Source organism: Cryptomeria japonica, unplaced genomic scaffold (assembly GCF_030272615.1).
Source record: "Cryptomeria japonica unplaced genomic scaffold, Sugi_1.0 HiC_scaffold_51, whole genome shotgun sequence".
NCBI lineage: Eukaryota > Viridiplantae > Streptophyta > Pinopsida > Cupressales > Cupressaceae > Cryptomeria > Cryptomeria japonica.
Genome location: NW_026728873.1, coordinates 520,001 through 535,000, shown reverse-complemented (window position 1 = coordinate 535,000; position 15,000 = coordinate 520,001). Strand labels below are relative to the sequence as shown.

Genomic DNA, 15,000 nt, shown 5'->3' with positions numbered 1-15,000 from the left:
TCGGGGTGTGAGGTTACGGATGCAGCATTGATAGCAATCGAGGTGTGAGGCGAAGGATGCAGAAGTGAGAGCCGAGGGATGTAGCAGAGATAGCAATCGGGGTGTGTGATGCAGAAGAGATAGCAATCGAGGTGTGCGGTGGGAAGGGCCCAGCAGCCAGAATGCATGAAGCGACGGATGAAGCAGTGATGACAACCGGGCTGTGAGGAGAGGAGGGATGCAGCCAAGAAAGCAATCAGGGCTCGAGGCAAGGGATGCATCAAGGATAGCAATCATGTTGTGAGGCGAGATTCCAAAGGCTAAACGTGAGAGGCTGCAGGGTCGACTCAGAGAGGTCTATGCATGTGAGAGGCTGAAAGCAAGGTCGACTCGGAGCGGTCTATGCATCGGGCGCGCTTGGGGCGACTACCAGTGCCAACCCCTTATCCCGCGACGCGTCCGACAAAGAGAACGTTCCAAGGCGGCAGAGGAGGTTACCAGCCGAAGGATGCAGTAGCAATAACAGGTATAGTTCCGCGGCGGCCGAGAAGACTCACCGCATAGGAATCGGGATGCGAGGCGAGGGATGCGGCGGGAAGGCCCCGACGGCTAAACGGAAGAGGCTGCAGGGCCGCCTCGGAATGGTCCAAGCATCGGATGCGATTGGGACGACTACCAGTGCCAACCCCTTATCCCGCGATGCGTCCGATACACAGATAGTTCCAAGGCGGCCGAGGAGCCTCACCGCATATCAATCGGGGTGCGAGGCGAGGGATGGGGCGGGAAGGCCCCAACGGCTAGACGGAAGAGGCTTCAGGGCCACCTCGGAATGGTCCAAGCATCGGACGCGCTTGGGGCGACTGCCAGTGCCAACCCCTTATCCCGCGATGCGTCCGATACACAGATGGTTCCAAGGCGGCCGAGGAGCCTCACCGCATAGCAATCGGGGGTGCGAGGCGAGGGATGGGGCGGGAAGGCCCCAACGGCTAGACGGAAGAGGCTTCAGGGCCGCCTAGGAATGGTCCAAGCATCGGACACGCTTGGGGCGACTACCAGTGACAGCCCCCTATCCCGCGATGCGTCCGATACGAAGATGGTTCCAAGGCGGCCGAGGAGCCTCACCGCATAGCAATCGGGGTGCGAGGTGGGGGATGCGGCGAGATGGCCCCAACGGCTAGACGGAAGAGGCCACAGGGCCGCGTCGGAATAGTCCAAGCATCGGACGCGCTTGGGGCGACTACCAGTGACAACCCCTTATCCCGCGATGCGTCCGATACGAAGATAGTTCCAAGGCGGCCGAGGAGCCTCACCGCATAGCAATCGGGGTGCGAGGTGGGGGATGCGGCGAGATGGCCCCAACGGCTAGACGGAAGAGGCTGCAGGGCCGCCTCGGAATAGTCCAAGCATCGGACGCGCTTGGGGCCACTACCAGTGACAACCCCTTATCCCGCGATGCGTCCGATACGAAGATAGTTCCAAGGCGGCCGAAGAGCCTCACCGCATAGCAATCGGGGTGCGAGGTGGGGGATGCGGCGAGATGGCCCCAACGGCTAGACGGAAGAGGCCACAGGGCCGCCTCGGAATAGTCCAAGCATCGGACGCGCTTGGGGCGACTACCAGTGACAACCCCTTATCCCGCGATGCGTCCGATACGAAGATAGTTCCCAGGCGGCCGAGGAGCCTCACCGCATAGCAATCGGGGTGCGAGGCGAGGGATGCGGCGAGATGGCCCCAAAGGCTAGACGGAAGAGGCTGCAGGGCTGCCTCGGAATAGTCCAAGCATCGGACGCGCTTGGGGCGACTACCACTGCCAACCCCTTATCCCGCGATGCGTCCGATACACAGATAGTTCCGAGGCGGCCGAGGAGGTGGGGGATGCAGCGAGATGGCCCCAACGGCTAGACGGAAGAGGCTGCAGGGCCGCCTCGGAATAGTCCAAGCATCGGACGCGCTTGGGGCGACTACCAGTGACAACCCCTTATCCCGCGATGCGTCCGATACACAGATAGTTCCGAGGCGGCCAAGGAGCCTCACCGCATAGCAATCGTGGTGCGAGGTGGGGGATGCGGCGAGATGGCCCCAACGGCTAGACGGAAGAGGCTGCAGGGCCGCCTCGGAATGGTCCAAGCATCGGATGCGCTTGGGGCGACTACCACTGCCAACCCCTTATCCCGCGATGCGTCCGATACACAGATAGTTCCAAGGCGGCCGAGGAGCCTCACAGCATAGCAATCAGGGTGCGAGGCGAGGGATGCGGCGAGAAAGCCCCAACGGCTAGAGGGAAGAGGCTTCAGGTCCGCCTCGGAATGGTCCAAGCATCGGACGCGCTTGGGGCGACTACCAGTGACAACCCCTTATCCCGCGACGCGTCCGATACACAGATAGTTCCAAGGCGGCCGAGGAGCCTCACCGCATAGCAATCGGGGTGCGAGGCGAGGGATGCGGCGAGAAGGACCCAACGGCTACACGGAAGAGGCTTCGGGGCCGCCTCGGAATGGTCCAAGCATCGGACGCGCTTGGGGCGACTACCAGTGACAACCCCTTATCCCACGACGCGTCCGATACACAGATAGTTCCAAGGCGGCCGAGGAGCCTCACCGCATAGCAATCGGGGTGCGAGGCGAGGGATGCGGCGAGAACGACCCAACGGCTACACGGAAGAGGCTTCGGGGCCGCCTCGGAATGGTCCAAGCATCGGACGCGCTTGGGGCGACTACCAGTGACAACCCCTTATCCCGCGACGCGTCCGATACACAGATAGTTCCAAGGCGGCCGAGGAGCCTCACCGCATAGCAATCGGGGTGCGAGGCGAGGGATGCGGCGAGAAGGACCCAACGGCTAGACGGAAGAGGCTTCGGGTCCGCCTCGGAATGGTCCAAGCATCGGACGCGCTTGGGGCGACTACCAGTGACAACCCCTTATCCCGCGACGCGTCCGATACACAGATAGTTCCAAGGCGGCCGAGGAGCCTCACCGCATAGCAATCGGGGTGCGAGGCGAGGGATGCGGCGAGAAGGACCCAACGGCTAGACGGAAGAGGCTTCGGGTCCGCCTCGGAATGGTCCAAGCATCGGACGCGCTTGGGGCGACTACCAGTGACAACCCCTTATCCCGCGACGCGTCCGATACACAGATAGTTCCAAGGCGGCCGAGGAGCCTCACCGCATAGCAATCGGGGTGCGAGGCGAGGGATGCGGCGAGAAGGACCCAACGGCTAGACGGAAGAGGCTTCGGGTCCGCCTCGGAATGGTCCAAGCATCGGACGCGCTTGGGGCGACTACCAGTGACAACCCCTTATCCCGCGACGCGTCCGATACACAGATAGTTCCGAGGCGGCCGAGGAGCCTCACCGCATAGCAATCGGGGTGCGAGGCGAAGGATGCGGCGAGAAGGACCCAACGGCTAGACGGAAGAGGCTTCGGGTCCGCCTCGGAATGGTCCAAGCATCGGACGCGCTTGGGGCGACTACCAGTGACAACCCCTTATCCCGCGACGCGTCCGATACACAGATAGTTCCAAGGCGGCCGAGGAGCCTCACCGCATAGCAATCGGGGTGCGAGGCGAGGGATGCGGCGAGAAGGACCCAACGGCTAGACGGAAGAGGCTTCAGGGCCGCCTCGGAATGGTCCAAGCATCGAACGCGCTTGGGGCGACTACCAGTGACAACCCCTTATCCCGCGACGCGTCCGATACACAGATAGTTCCGAGGCGGCCGAGGAGCCTCACCGCATAGCAATCGGGGTGCGAGGCGAGGGATGCGGCGAGAAGGACCCAACGGCTAGACGGAAGAGGCTTCAGGGCCGCCTCGGAATGGTCCAAGCATCGGACGCGCTTGGGGCGACTACCAGTGACAACCCCTTATCCCGCGACGCGTCCGATACACAGATAGTTCCGAGGCGGCCGAGGAGCCTCACCGCATAGCAATCGGGGTGCGAGGCGAGGGATGCGGCGAGAAGGACCCAACGGCTAGACGGAAGAGGCTTCAGGGCCGCCTCGGAATGGTCCAAGCATCGGACGCGCTTGGGGCGACTACCAATGACAACCCCTTATCCCGCGACGCGTCCGATACACAGATAGTTCCGAGGCGGCCGAGGAGCCTCACCGCATAGCAATCGGGGTGCGAGGCGAGGGATGCGGCGAGAAGGACCCAACGGCTAGACGGAAGAGGCTTCAGGGCCGCCTCGGAATGGTCCAAGCATCGGACGCGCTTGGGGCGACTACCAGTGACAACCCCTTATCCCGCGACGCGTCCGATACACAGATAGTTCCGAGGCGGCCGAGGAGCCTCACCGCATAGCAATCGGGGTGCGAGGCGAGGGATGCGGCGAGAAGGACCCAACGGCTAGACGGAAGAGGCTTCAGGGCCGCCTCGGAATGGTCCAAGCATCGGACGCGCTTGGGGCGACTACCGTTGCCAACCCCTTATCCCGCGATGCGTCTGATACACAGATAGTTCCGAGGCGGCCGAGGAGCCTCACCGCATAGCAATCGGGTTGCGAGGCAGATTATTGGGAAGGGAACCCCCTGGGATGCGGCTCAAGCAGTGCCCAAAGGGACTGGAATGCGGAATCACATCGAGAGACCCAAATGCTATACGAGGGCTCAAATCGAATTATCGATTTGGCCACGACATGGACGCATCGGAACGACTACCTTTGCCGAACCACTCGCAATTGCATCCATACCGAAACCAATAGACATTTCCGTTAGAGCCCTCGCATAGCATTCGGGAATCTCGCATGCCCCTCTAAATCGACCAATGCTGGCGCTCAATGAAAATCCGAGCGCTACCACCGTTCGAGCGCCAGCATTGGTCGAGTTAGAGGGGCACGGGGGAGAATGCTCCAGTCAACACCTCCCCTATATAAGTTATTTGTCCGATTCTCGCACAACCGTAGTCTGCCTCGTCGAATCAAACAACGGTCCCAGATTCCGACTTCCGTTCCGTAGAGACCCAAAAGCTAGATGGAGGCTCGCAAGAAAGAGAGTCGGCGCATAGCAATCGGGTTTCTCGAACGTTTAGGGACCGAGCTCACTTGCGGATAGGGCAAAATCCGCCAAGCAACCCAAAAGCTAGACGGGGGCTCGAATCGAATCGCCTAGGCGGCCACAACAACGACGTGTTGGATCGACTACCAGTGCCAAACCATTCAGCAAGACTAGTCTGTGTCGAGGCCGGATAGAGATTCTCAGAGAGCGCCCGCATAGCATTTAGGAGACCTGCCGCGTCCCTCACACTCGACAAATGGTGGTGCACGTTTATAAATCCGAGCGATCCCAACCCTTTCAAGCACCAACATCGGTCGAGATAGAGGGGCACGGAGGGGGCTGCGTGAGACAACACAGTCCCCTATATAAGTTATTTGTCCGATTCTCACACATCCGAAGAATGGTCATCAAATCGGACAACAGCCCAAACTTCCGACTTCCGTCCCAGAAAGCCCAAGAGCTATCTAAAACGTTCATGGCCGGAACTCGATCGCGGCTATACCAGTCCGCCAAGCAACCCAAAAGCTAGACTGGAGCTCTAGTCGAATCACCTCTGTGGCCATTGCAAGGACGTGTTGGAGCGACTACCATTGCCGAACCATTCCGCAGGTCGAGTCCATACCAAGGCCGCATAGAGATTCACGATGAGCTCCTGCATAGCAATCAGGAGACTTGCCGTGTCCATCACAATCGATAAATCCTGGTGCAAGATTTTTGCATCCGAGCGCTCCAACCAGTCGAGCACCAGCATCAATCGACATAAACGGGCACGGGGGGAGGATGCTCGAGAACACTACCTCCCCTATATAAGTTATTTGTCCGATTCTCAAGCAGCCGAAGTCTGGTCATCGAATCGGGTCAAAGACCACAACTTCCGACTTTACCCACAATGCAAGTCATCGAATCGAACATCGGCCCCCGAGTCGGACTCCATGCGTATGTCAGGTCATCGGACCCAAATTCCGCCTTCCTGCGCATGGCGGGCCATCAATATCAACTCGGTCATCGGACCCAAACTCCGCCTTTTTGCGTATGGCACGCCTTCAAATCGGTCATCGGACCCAAATTCCGCCTTCCTGTGCATGGCGGGCCATCAACATCAACTCGGTCATCGGACCCAAATTCCGCCTTTCTGCGCATGGCACGCCATCAACTCGGTCATCGGACCCAAATTCCGCCTTCCTGCGCATGGCAGGTCATCGGACACAAATTCAGACCTCGCCAATATGCCTACGTATCGAATCGGTCATCGGACCCAACTTCCGACTTCATCCATACTGTAGGGTCTTTGAGGTTGGCGCGGTGCGCTCAACCCAGGGAGTCGACCCATCGAAGCATACACCTCCCCTATATAAGCTATTTGTCCGATTCCCACACCTGTGTAGTTTGCACCTCTGACCAGGACATCGACCCCAACTTCCGAACTCGACTGCAACGACGGCACCAGCGCCTTGGTGCGCACCTTGCGACGCACAGTCCCAACATTCGCCTTCCTGCACATGGCAGGTCATCGGACCCAAATTCCGACCTCGCGAGTATGCCTACATATCGAATCGGTCATCGGACCCAACTTCCGACTTCATCCATACCGTAGGGTCTTTGAGGTTGGCGCGGTGCGCTCAACCCGGGGAGTCGACCCAACGAAGCATACACCTCCCCTATATAAGCTATTTGTCCGATTCCCACACCTGTGTAGTTTGCACCTCCGATCAAGACATCGACCCCAACTTCCGAACTCGCCTCCAACGACCGAACCAGCGCCTTGGTGCGCACCTTGCAACGCACAGTGCCAACATTCGCCTTCCTGCACGTGGCAGGTCATCGGACCCAAATTCCGACCTCGCGAGTATGCCTACATATCGAATTGGTCATCGGACCCAACTTCCGACTTCATCCATACCGTAGGGTCTTTGAGGTTGGCGCGGTGCGCTCAACCCGGGGAGTCGACCCAACGAAGCATACACCTCCCCTATATAAGCTATTTGTCCGATTCCCACACCTGTGTAGCTTGCACCTCCGATCAGGACATCGACCCCAACTTCCGAACTCGACTAAAAAGACCGCACCAGCGCCTTGGTGTGCACCTTGCAACGCACAGTGTCAACATTCGCCTTCCTGCACATGGCAGGTCATCGGACCCAAATTCCGACCTCATGAGCATACCTACTAATCGAATCGGTCATCGGACCCAACTTCCGACTTCATCCATACCGTAGGGTCTTTGAGGTTGGCGCGGTGCGCTCAACCTGGGGAGTCGACCCATCGAAGCATACACCTCCCCTATATAAGCTATTTGTCCGATTCCGACACCTGTGTAGTTTGCACCTCCGCTCAGGACATCGACCCCAACTTCCGAACTCGCCTGCAACGACCGAACCAGCGCCTTGGTGCGCACCAAAAGTGCGCACTTTTGGAGGGCACTTTTGTGCGCTCCAAAGGTGCGCACTTTTGGAGGGCACTTTTCTGCGCTCCAAAGGTGCGCACTTTTGGAGGGCACTTTTTGGAGGGCACTTTTCTGCGCTCCAAAGGTGCGCACTTTTGGAGGGCACTTTTTGGAGGGCACTTTTCTGCGCTCCAAAGGTGCGCACTTTTGGAGGGCACTTTTTGGAGGGCACTTTTCTGCGCTCCAAAGGTGCGCACTTTTGGAGGGCACTTTTTGGAGGGCACTTTTCTGCGCTCCAAAGGTGCGCACTTTTGGAGGGCACTTTTTGGAGGGCACTTTTCTGCGCTCCAAAGGTGCGCACTTTTGGAGGGCACTTTTTGGAGGGCACTTTTCTGCGCTCCAAAGGTGCGCACTTTTGGAGGGCACTTTTTGGAGGGCACTTTTCTGCGCTCCAAAGGTGCGCACTTTTGGAGGGCACTTTTTGGAGGGCACTTTTCTGCGCTCCAAAGGTGCGCACTTTTGGAGGGCACTTTTGTGCACTCCAAAGGTGCGCACTTTTGGAGGGCACTTTTCCTGTGCTCCAAAGGTGCACACCTAGGTGAGCACCTTCGACCACACCTTGTAGCACACCAAACTCTGACTTTCGACTTCATCCGCAATGCAGGGTCTTTGAGGTTGGCGCAATGCGCACAACCAGGGGAGTCGACCCATCAAACCCAACACCTCCCCTATATAAGCTATTTGTCTGATTCTCATACATGCGTAGCCTGCAGGAGCAATTAGGACATCGACCCCAACTTTCGGCTTCTAAACGAAAACAAGGTCTTTGAGGTTGGTGTAATGCGAACAACTAGGGGAGTCAACCCATCAAACCCAACACCTCCCCTATATAAGCTATTTGTCTGATTCTCATACATGTGTAGTCTACAGGAGCAATTAGGACATCGACCCCAACTTTTGACTTCTTAACGAAAACAAGGTCTTTGAGGTTGACGTAATGCGCACAACCAGGGGAGTCGACCCATCAAACCCAACACCTCCCCTATATAAGCTATTTGTCCGATTCTCATACATGTGTAGCCTGCAGGAGCCATTAGGACATTGACCCCAACTTTTGACTTCTTAACGAAAACAAGGTCTTTGAGGTTGGCGTAATGCGCACAACCAAGGGAGTTGACCCATCAAACCCAACACCTCCCCTATATAAGCTATTTGTCTGATTCTCATACATGTGTAGCCTGCAACAACGATTAGGACATCCACCCCAACTTCTGAATTCGTCTGCGTTGACCGCACCAAAGGTGCACGCCTTGGTGCTCACCAAAATCCGACTTCCGACTTCTTCTGCTATGCGGGGTCTTTGAGGTTGGCGCAGTGCGCACAACCAGGGGAGTCAACCCACCGAATGCAACACCTCCCCTATATAAGCTATTTGTCTGATTCTCATACATGCGTAGACTGCAGCAATGATTAGGACATCCACCCCAACTTTTGACTTCTTAAACAAGACAGGGTCTTTGAAGTTGGTGCAGTGCACACAACCAGGGGAGTCGACCCATCAAACGCAACACCTCCCCTATATAAAGCTATTTGTCCGATTCTCATACGTGTAGTCTGCAGCAGCGATTAGGACATCGACCCCAACTTCCGAATTCGTTTGCATTGACCGCACCAAATGTGCACGCCTTGGTGTGCACCCTGGAGTGCACTTTGGTGCTCACCTCGGTGCACACTTTGGTGTGCACCTCGGTGTGCACCAAAGGTGCGCACCTTGGAGCGCACCAAAGGTGTACACTTTGGAGCGCACCACATAGGGTCTTTGAGAGGTTGGCGCAGTGCGCACACCAAGGTGGGTGTTGAGGTGCGTGCCGAGGTGGGTGGGTGCTAGGGTGCGCTCCATGGTGGGTGCCAGGGTGGGTGCGTGCTAGGGTGGATTCCAAAGAGGGTCATAGGGTGGGTGCCAAGGTGGGTTGGTGATATAGTGGGTTCAAAGGTGGGTACTAGGGTGGGTTCCAAGGTGGGTCACAAGTTGGGTGCCAGGATGCGTGGGTGTTAGGTTGGGTGCCAAGGTGGGCTCCTGCGTGGGTGGGTGCTAGGGTGGGTTTCAAGGTGGACGCGAGGGCGGGTGCCAAGGTGGGTAACAAGTTGGGTGTTAGGATGGGTGAGTGCTAGAGTGGGTGCCAAGGTGGGTGGGTGCTAAGGTGGATGCCAAGGTGGTTCACAGGGTGGGTGGGTTCTAGGGTGAGTTCCAAGGTGGGTCACAGGTTCAGTGCTAGGGTGGGTGTCAAGGCGGGTGTCGAGGTGCCTGGGTGCTAGGGTGTGGATGCCAATGTGGGTCATAGGGTGGGTACTAGGGTGGGCTGCAATGTGGGTGCCAAGGTGGGTAACATGCTCGGTGGGTTCTAAATTGGGTGCCAGGGTGGGTGTGCACCCACCTTGCCCGAGGTGGGTGCCAAGGTGCCAGTGTGGGTGGGTGCTAAGGTGGATGCCAAGGTGGGTGAGAAGGTGGGTGATAGGTTGAGTGGTAGGATGGGTGGGTGCCAAGATGGGTCACAGGGTGGGTGCAAGGGTGGGTAGGTGCTAGGGTTGGTGTCAGGGTGGGTGGGTGCTAGGTTGGGTTCCAAGGTGGGTGCGAGGGTGAGTGTCAAGGTGGGTCACAGGTTAGGTGCTAGGATGGGTGAGTGCTAGGGTGCAAAGGTGCCAGGGTGGGTGCTAGGATGGGTCGATGCTAGGGTGAGTGGCAAGGTGGGTCCACAAGTGTCAAGGTGGGTGCCGAGGTGGGTGCCAAGTCGGCGACTGCTATGGTGGATGCCAAGGTGGGTCACGGGGTGGGTGCCAAGTTGCTAGGTTGGGTTCCAAGGTGGGTGCCAACGTGGGTGCTAGGGTGCGTGGGTTAAAGGGTGTGTCACAACGTGGGTGCCAGGATGGGTGCGCACCCACACTGGCCAAGACGGGTGCGGGTGCAAGGTTGGGTTCCAAGCCCGGTCACAGGCTGGGTGCTAGGATGGGTGGGTGCCAAGGTGGGCACCAGGGTGGGTGCACCCACCCTGGCCAAGGTGGGTCACGGGGTGGGTCCTAGGGTGGGTAACGGGGTGGGTACTAAGGTGCGTGCCAAGGTGGGTCATAGGGTGGGTGCCAAGGTGGGCACCAGGGTGGGTGTGCACCAACCCTAGCCAGGGTAGGTCACGGGGTGGTTGTCGGGGTGGGCGTCAAGGAGCCAAGGTGGGTGGCAAGTAGCCAAGTTGCGTGCCAAGGTGGGTGTCGGGGTGGGTGCCAAGGATCCAAGGTGGGTGCCAAGGAACCAAGGTGGGTGTCTGGGTGGGTGCCGAGGTGGGAGCCAGGGTGGGTCCCAAGGTGAGTGCAAAGGTGGGTGCCAGGGTCAAGGTGAGTGCCAATGTGGGTTCCAAGGTGCCAGGGTCAGGGTGAGTGCCAATGTGGGTTCAAAGGTGCTAAGTTGGGTGCGAGGTTGGGTGCGAGGGTGGGTGGGTGCCAAGGTGTGCTAGGTGGAAGCCCGGGTGGGTCGGCATCCCATGGGTGTCGAGTTGGGTGCCTGATGGGTGCTTCTTGTCAAGTTTTAGTCGTCGGGACTCATTTCGAGCCTTAGAGGTCGTTTCTTGTCCGGTTGCCCTGTCTTCGACCTGGGAACCCAATTTTGGTCCTCGGGTCCCATTTTTTTTTGTCTCGCATCCCACTTTTGGCCTGTGGCCTTTTCGGGGTCGATTCTCGTTTTGGGCATCAGAGCATGTTTCTTCTCCTAAAACCCAATATTTGTTTATTAAGTCTCGGAACACATTTTTGTTCTCGTGGACCCATCATGGGTCTTGGAACGCATTTGTGGTCCTTGGGTCCCATTTTGCATCCCGAAACTTGTGTTTTGGTGCTTGATCCCTATTTTGGGTGCCCACCTTGCACCAAGTGCGCACCCGGGGCAAACCGAGCGCCTTGGTGCACCGGGGCAAGATCGAGCGTGCACCCGAGGCGCCCCGAACATGCACCAAGGTGCACTCGGCCCACATGTGAGCGCAGGTCGTTGCGCCCGAGGTGGTGTGTGGGCACCGCGTTGCAGACGGGACACTGCACGCACACGACGCCCCCTCCAGGTGCACGCACGTAGGCCGGGCCGGGTGCACACCCGACGCCCTAGCAAGGTGCGCGCACCCGGGCAGGGCTCACACTTGGCGAACGGGGCGCACTTCGCGAGGGAGGGTGTGCACCTCGACGGGGGTGGGTGGCCGGGGTGGATTCGCACGTGGGTCGCGGTTTGCTAAGTACACACTGCGACAAGCTCATAACGGGTGCGATCATACCAGCGTTAGTGCACCGGATCCCATCAGAACTCCGCAGTTAAGCGCGCTTGGGCCGGAGTAGTACTGGGATGGGTGACCTCCCGGGAAGTCCCGGTGTTGCACCCTTTTTTAGTTTTTCGCCGGGCGTCGCAATGCTATTTGAATAAACCTTTTGCCCGTTTGCGTTCTCGTCGGGGCCGGGCCGGGCCGGGGTGCGCTGCCCGCACTACCGCGCGCGCGGGGGCGACACCGAGCGCGCACCCGAGGCGCCCCGAGCACACAGGCCACGGTGCAACCCGGGCGTTGTGCGCGCACCCCGGTGCGCCCGAGGTGCTGCGCGCGCACCCAGGTGAAATCGGTGTGCACCTCGGCCAGTGCGCGCTCGGTCGAGTCGCGCACGTTGGCCAAGGTGCACGGTGATGTTTCTTACTCTAAGGTTCCGCACCAGACGCCCGGGACAGGTGAGCGAAGCTGGGCGGGGCCGGGTGCGCGGCCGGGGCAGGTGCACGCAGCTGGAGAGAGCTTTGGAGCACACTTCGGAGCGCACCAATGATGCGCTCCATTCAAAAGTTTCCTGAAAAGGCAAAAAAAGTTGAGATTATAGAATTTCCCACTTGAGAGATTGTAAAAAAAAAAAATTTAAAATGAAGGAAACGCGGGTGCCAAGGTGTGCGCAGCCCAGCCAAGGTGTGCGCACCAAGGCGCCCACCCTGGCGAAGGTGCACGCAAGGTGCGCACCCGAGGCAAACCGGACAATTAACCCAACTTTCGACTTCGCGCGCACCTTGGAGCGCACTTCGGAGCGCTCCTTGGTGCGCACCAATCTTGGGCACCTCGGAGTGCACCATGGCGCCCACCAAGGTGCGCACCCGGGGCAAACCGAGCTCCGACTTCGTGCGCACCTTGGAGCGCACGAAAGGTGCGCACCATGGCGCCCACCAAGGTGCGCAGCCCAGCCAAGGCGTGCGCATCAAGGTGCGCACCCTGGCGAAGGTGCGCACCCGGGGCAAACCGAGCTCCGACTTCGTGCGCACCTTGGAGCGCACAAAAGGTGCGCAACCCAGCCAAGGTGTGCGCACCCCGGTCAAACCGAGCTCCGAATCGTGCGCACCAGAGGTGCACGCCATCGTGCGCACCTTGGAGCACACTTCGGAGCCCTCCTTGGTGCGCGCCGATGTTGCGCACCTCGGAGCGCACCCGGGGAAAACAATGCAATTAACCCGACTTTCGACTTCGTGGGCACCTCGGAGCGCTCTCGGGTTCGCACCTCGGAGCACACCGAGGTGCGCACCTTTGATGCGCTGCCTTCACCAATTTCCAGAAAAGGCAAGAAAACATTGAGAAGGTGTGCGCACCGAGGTGCCCACCCTGGCGAAGGTGCACGCGAGGTGCGCACCCGGGGCAAACCGGGCTCCGACTTCGTGCACGCCGCACCTTGGAGCACACTTCGGAGCGCTCCTTGGTGCGCACCAGGGCGCGCAACCCAGCCGAGGTGCCCACCCCGGCGAAGGTGCACGCGAGGTGCGCACCCGGGGCAAACCGGGCTCCGACTTCGTGCACGCCATGGTGCCCACCGCGGCGAAGGTGCACGCGAGGTGCGCACCCGGGGCAAACCGGGCTCCGACTTCGTGCACGCCGCACCTTGGAGCACACTTCGGAGCGCTCCTTGGTGCGCACCATGGTGCCCACCAGGGCGCGCAACCCCGCCGAAGGTGCACGCGAGGTGCGCACCCGGGGCAAACCGGGCTCCGACTTCGTGCACGCCGCACCTTGGAGCACACTTCGGAGCGCTCCTTGGTGCGCACCATGGTGCCCACCAGGGCGCGCAACCCCGCCGAAGGTGCACGCGAGGTGCGCACCCGGGGCAAACCGGGCTCCGACTTCGTGCACGCCATGGTGCGCACCGCGGCGAAGGTGCGCACCCGGGGCAAACCGGGCTCCGACTTCGTGCACACCGCACCTTGGAGCACACTTCGGAGCGCTCCTTGGTGCGCACCAGGGCGCGCAACCCAGCCGAGGTGCCCACCCCGGCGAAGGTGCACGCGAGGTGCGTACCCGGGGCAAACCGGGCTCCGACTTCGTGCACGCCGCACCTTGGAGCACACTTCGGAGCGCTCCTTGGTGCGCACCATGGTGCCCACCAGGCCGCGCAACCCAGCCAAGGTGTGCGCACCAAGGTGCACGCGAGGTGCGCACCCGGGGCAAACCGGGGTCCGACTTCGTGCACGCCGCACCTTGGAGCACACATCGGGGCGCTCCCGGGTTCGCACCGGCGTTGCGCACCGTGGTGGGCACCTCGGAGCACACCAAGGTGGGCAGCGAGGTGCGCACCTTTGATGCGATGCCTTCACTAATTTCCATAAAAGGCAAAAAAAAAACGAGATTTTAAAATTTCCGTTTTGAAAGATAGTGAGAAAAAGGGAATGCTGGTGCCATCTTGAGCCCGCCCTGGTGCGCAGCCCAGCCAAGGTGTGCGCACCAAGGTGCCCACCCTGGCGAAGGTGCGCGCCCGGGCAATTAACCCAACTTCCAACTTCGCGCGCGCCAGGGTGGGAGCGCACCCAACAACCGGGCCTGGGAAGAGCCAATGCGAGAAACCCCACCAAATGCTCTGACAAAAAAAGAGGGGGCGCTCCAGTAACCCCGCTTCGGAGCGCACCCTGGGCAAACCCAGCCAAGGTGCCCACCCCGGCCAAGGTGCAGGCGAGGTGCGCACCCGGGGCAAACCGGGCTCCGACAACGTGCACGCCGCACCTTGGAGCACACTTCGTAGCGCTCCCGGGTGCGCACCTCAGAGCACACCAAGGTGGGCAGCGAGGTGCGCACCTTTGATGCGCTGCCTTCACTAATTTCCAGAAAAGGCAAAAAAAAAAGGAGATTTTAAAATTTCCGTTTTGAAAGATAGTGAAAAAAACGGAACGCGCGTGCCATCTTGAGCCCGCCCTGGTGCGCAGCCCAGGTAAGGTGCCCACCCTGGCAAAGGTGCGCACCCGGGCAATTAACCCTACTTCCGACTTCGTGCGCGCCAGGGTGGCAACCGGGCCTCGGAAGAGCCAATGCGAGAAACCCCACCAAACGCTCCGACAAAAAAAGAGGCGGCGCTCCAATAACCCCGCTTCGGAGCGCAGCCGGGGCAAACCCAGCCAAGGTGCCCACCCCGACGAAGGTGCACGCGAGGTGCGCACCCGGGGCAAACCGGGCTCCGACAACGTGCACGCAGCACCTTGGAGCACACTTCGAAGCACTCCCGGGTGCCCACCGGCGTTGCGCACCGTGGTGGGCAGCGAGGTGCGCACCTTTGATGCGCTGCCTTCACTAATTTCCAGAAAAAGGCAAAAAAAAATGAGATTTTAAAATTTCCGT

At 59.7% G+C, this 15,000-nt stretch overlaps 1 non-coding gene across 1 annotated transcript; it reads left to right on the top strand.

The window, feature by feature from the left end:
• The first annotated feature begins 11,644 nt into the window (after positions 1 to 11,644).
• Positions 11,645 to 11,763, top strand: LOC131862778 (5S ribosomal RNA). The gene has a single exon (XR_009361715.1). It is a non-coding gene; the product is annotated as a 5S ribosomal RNA (ribosomal RNA).
• The last annotated feature ends 3,237 nt before the right edge of the window (positions 11,764 to 15,000 follow it).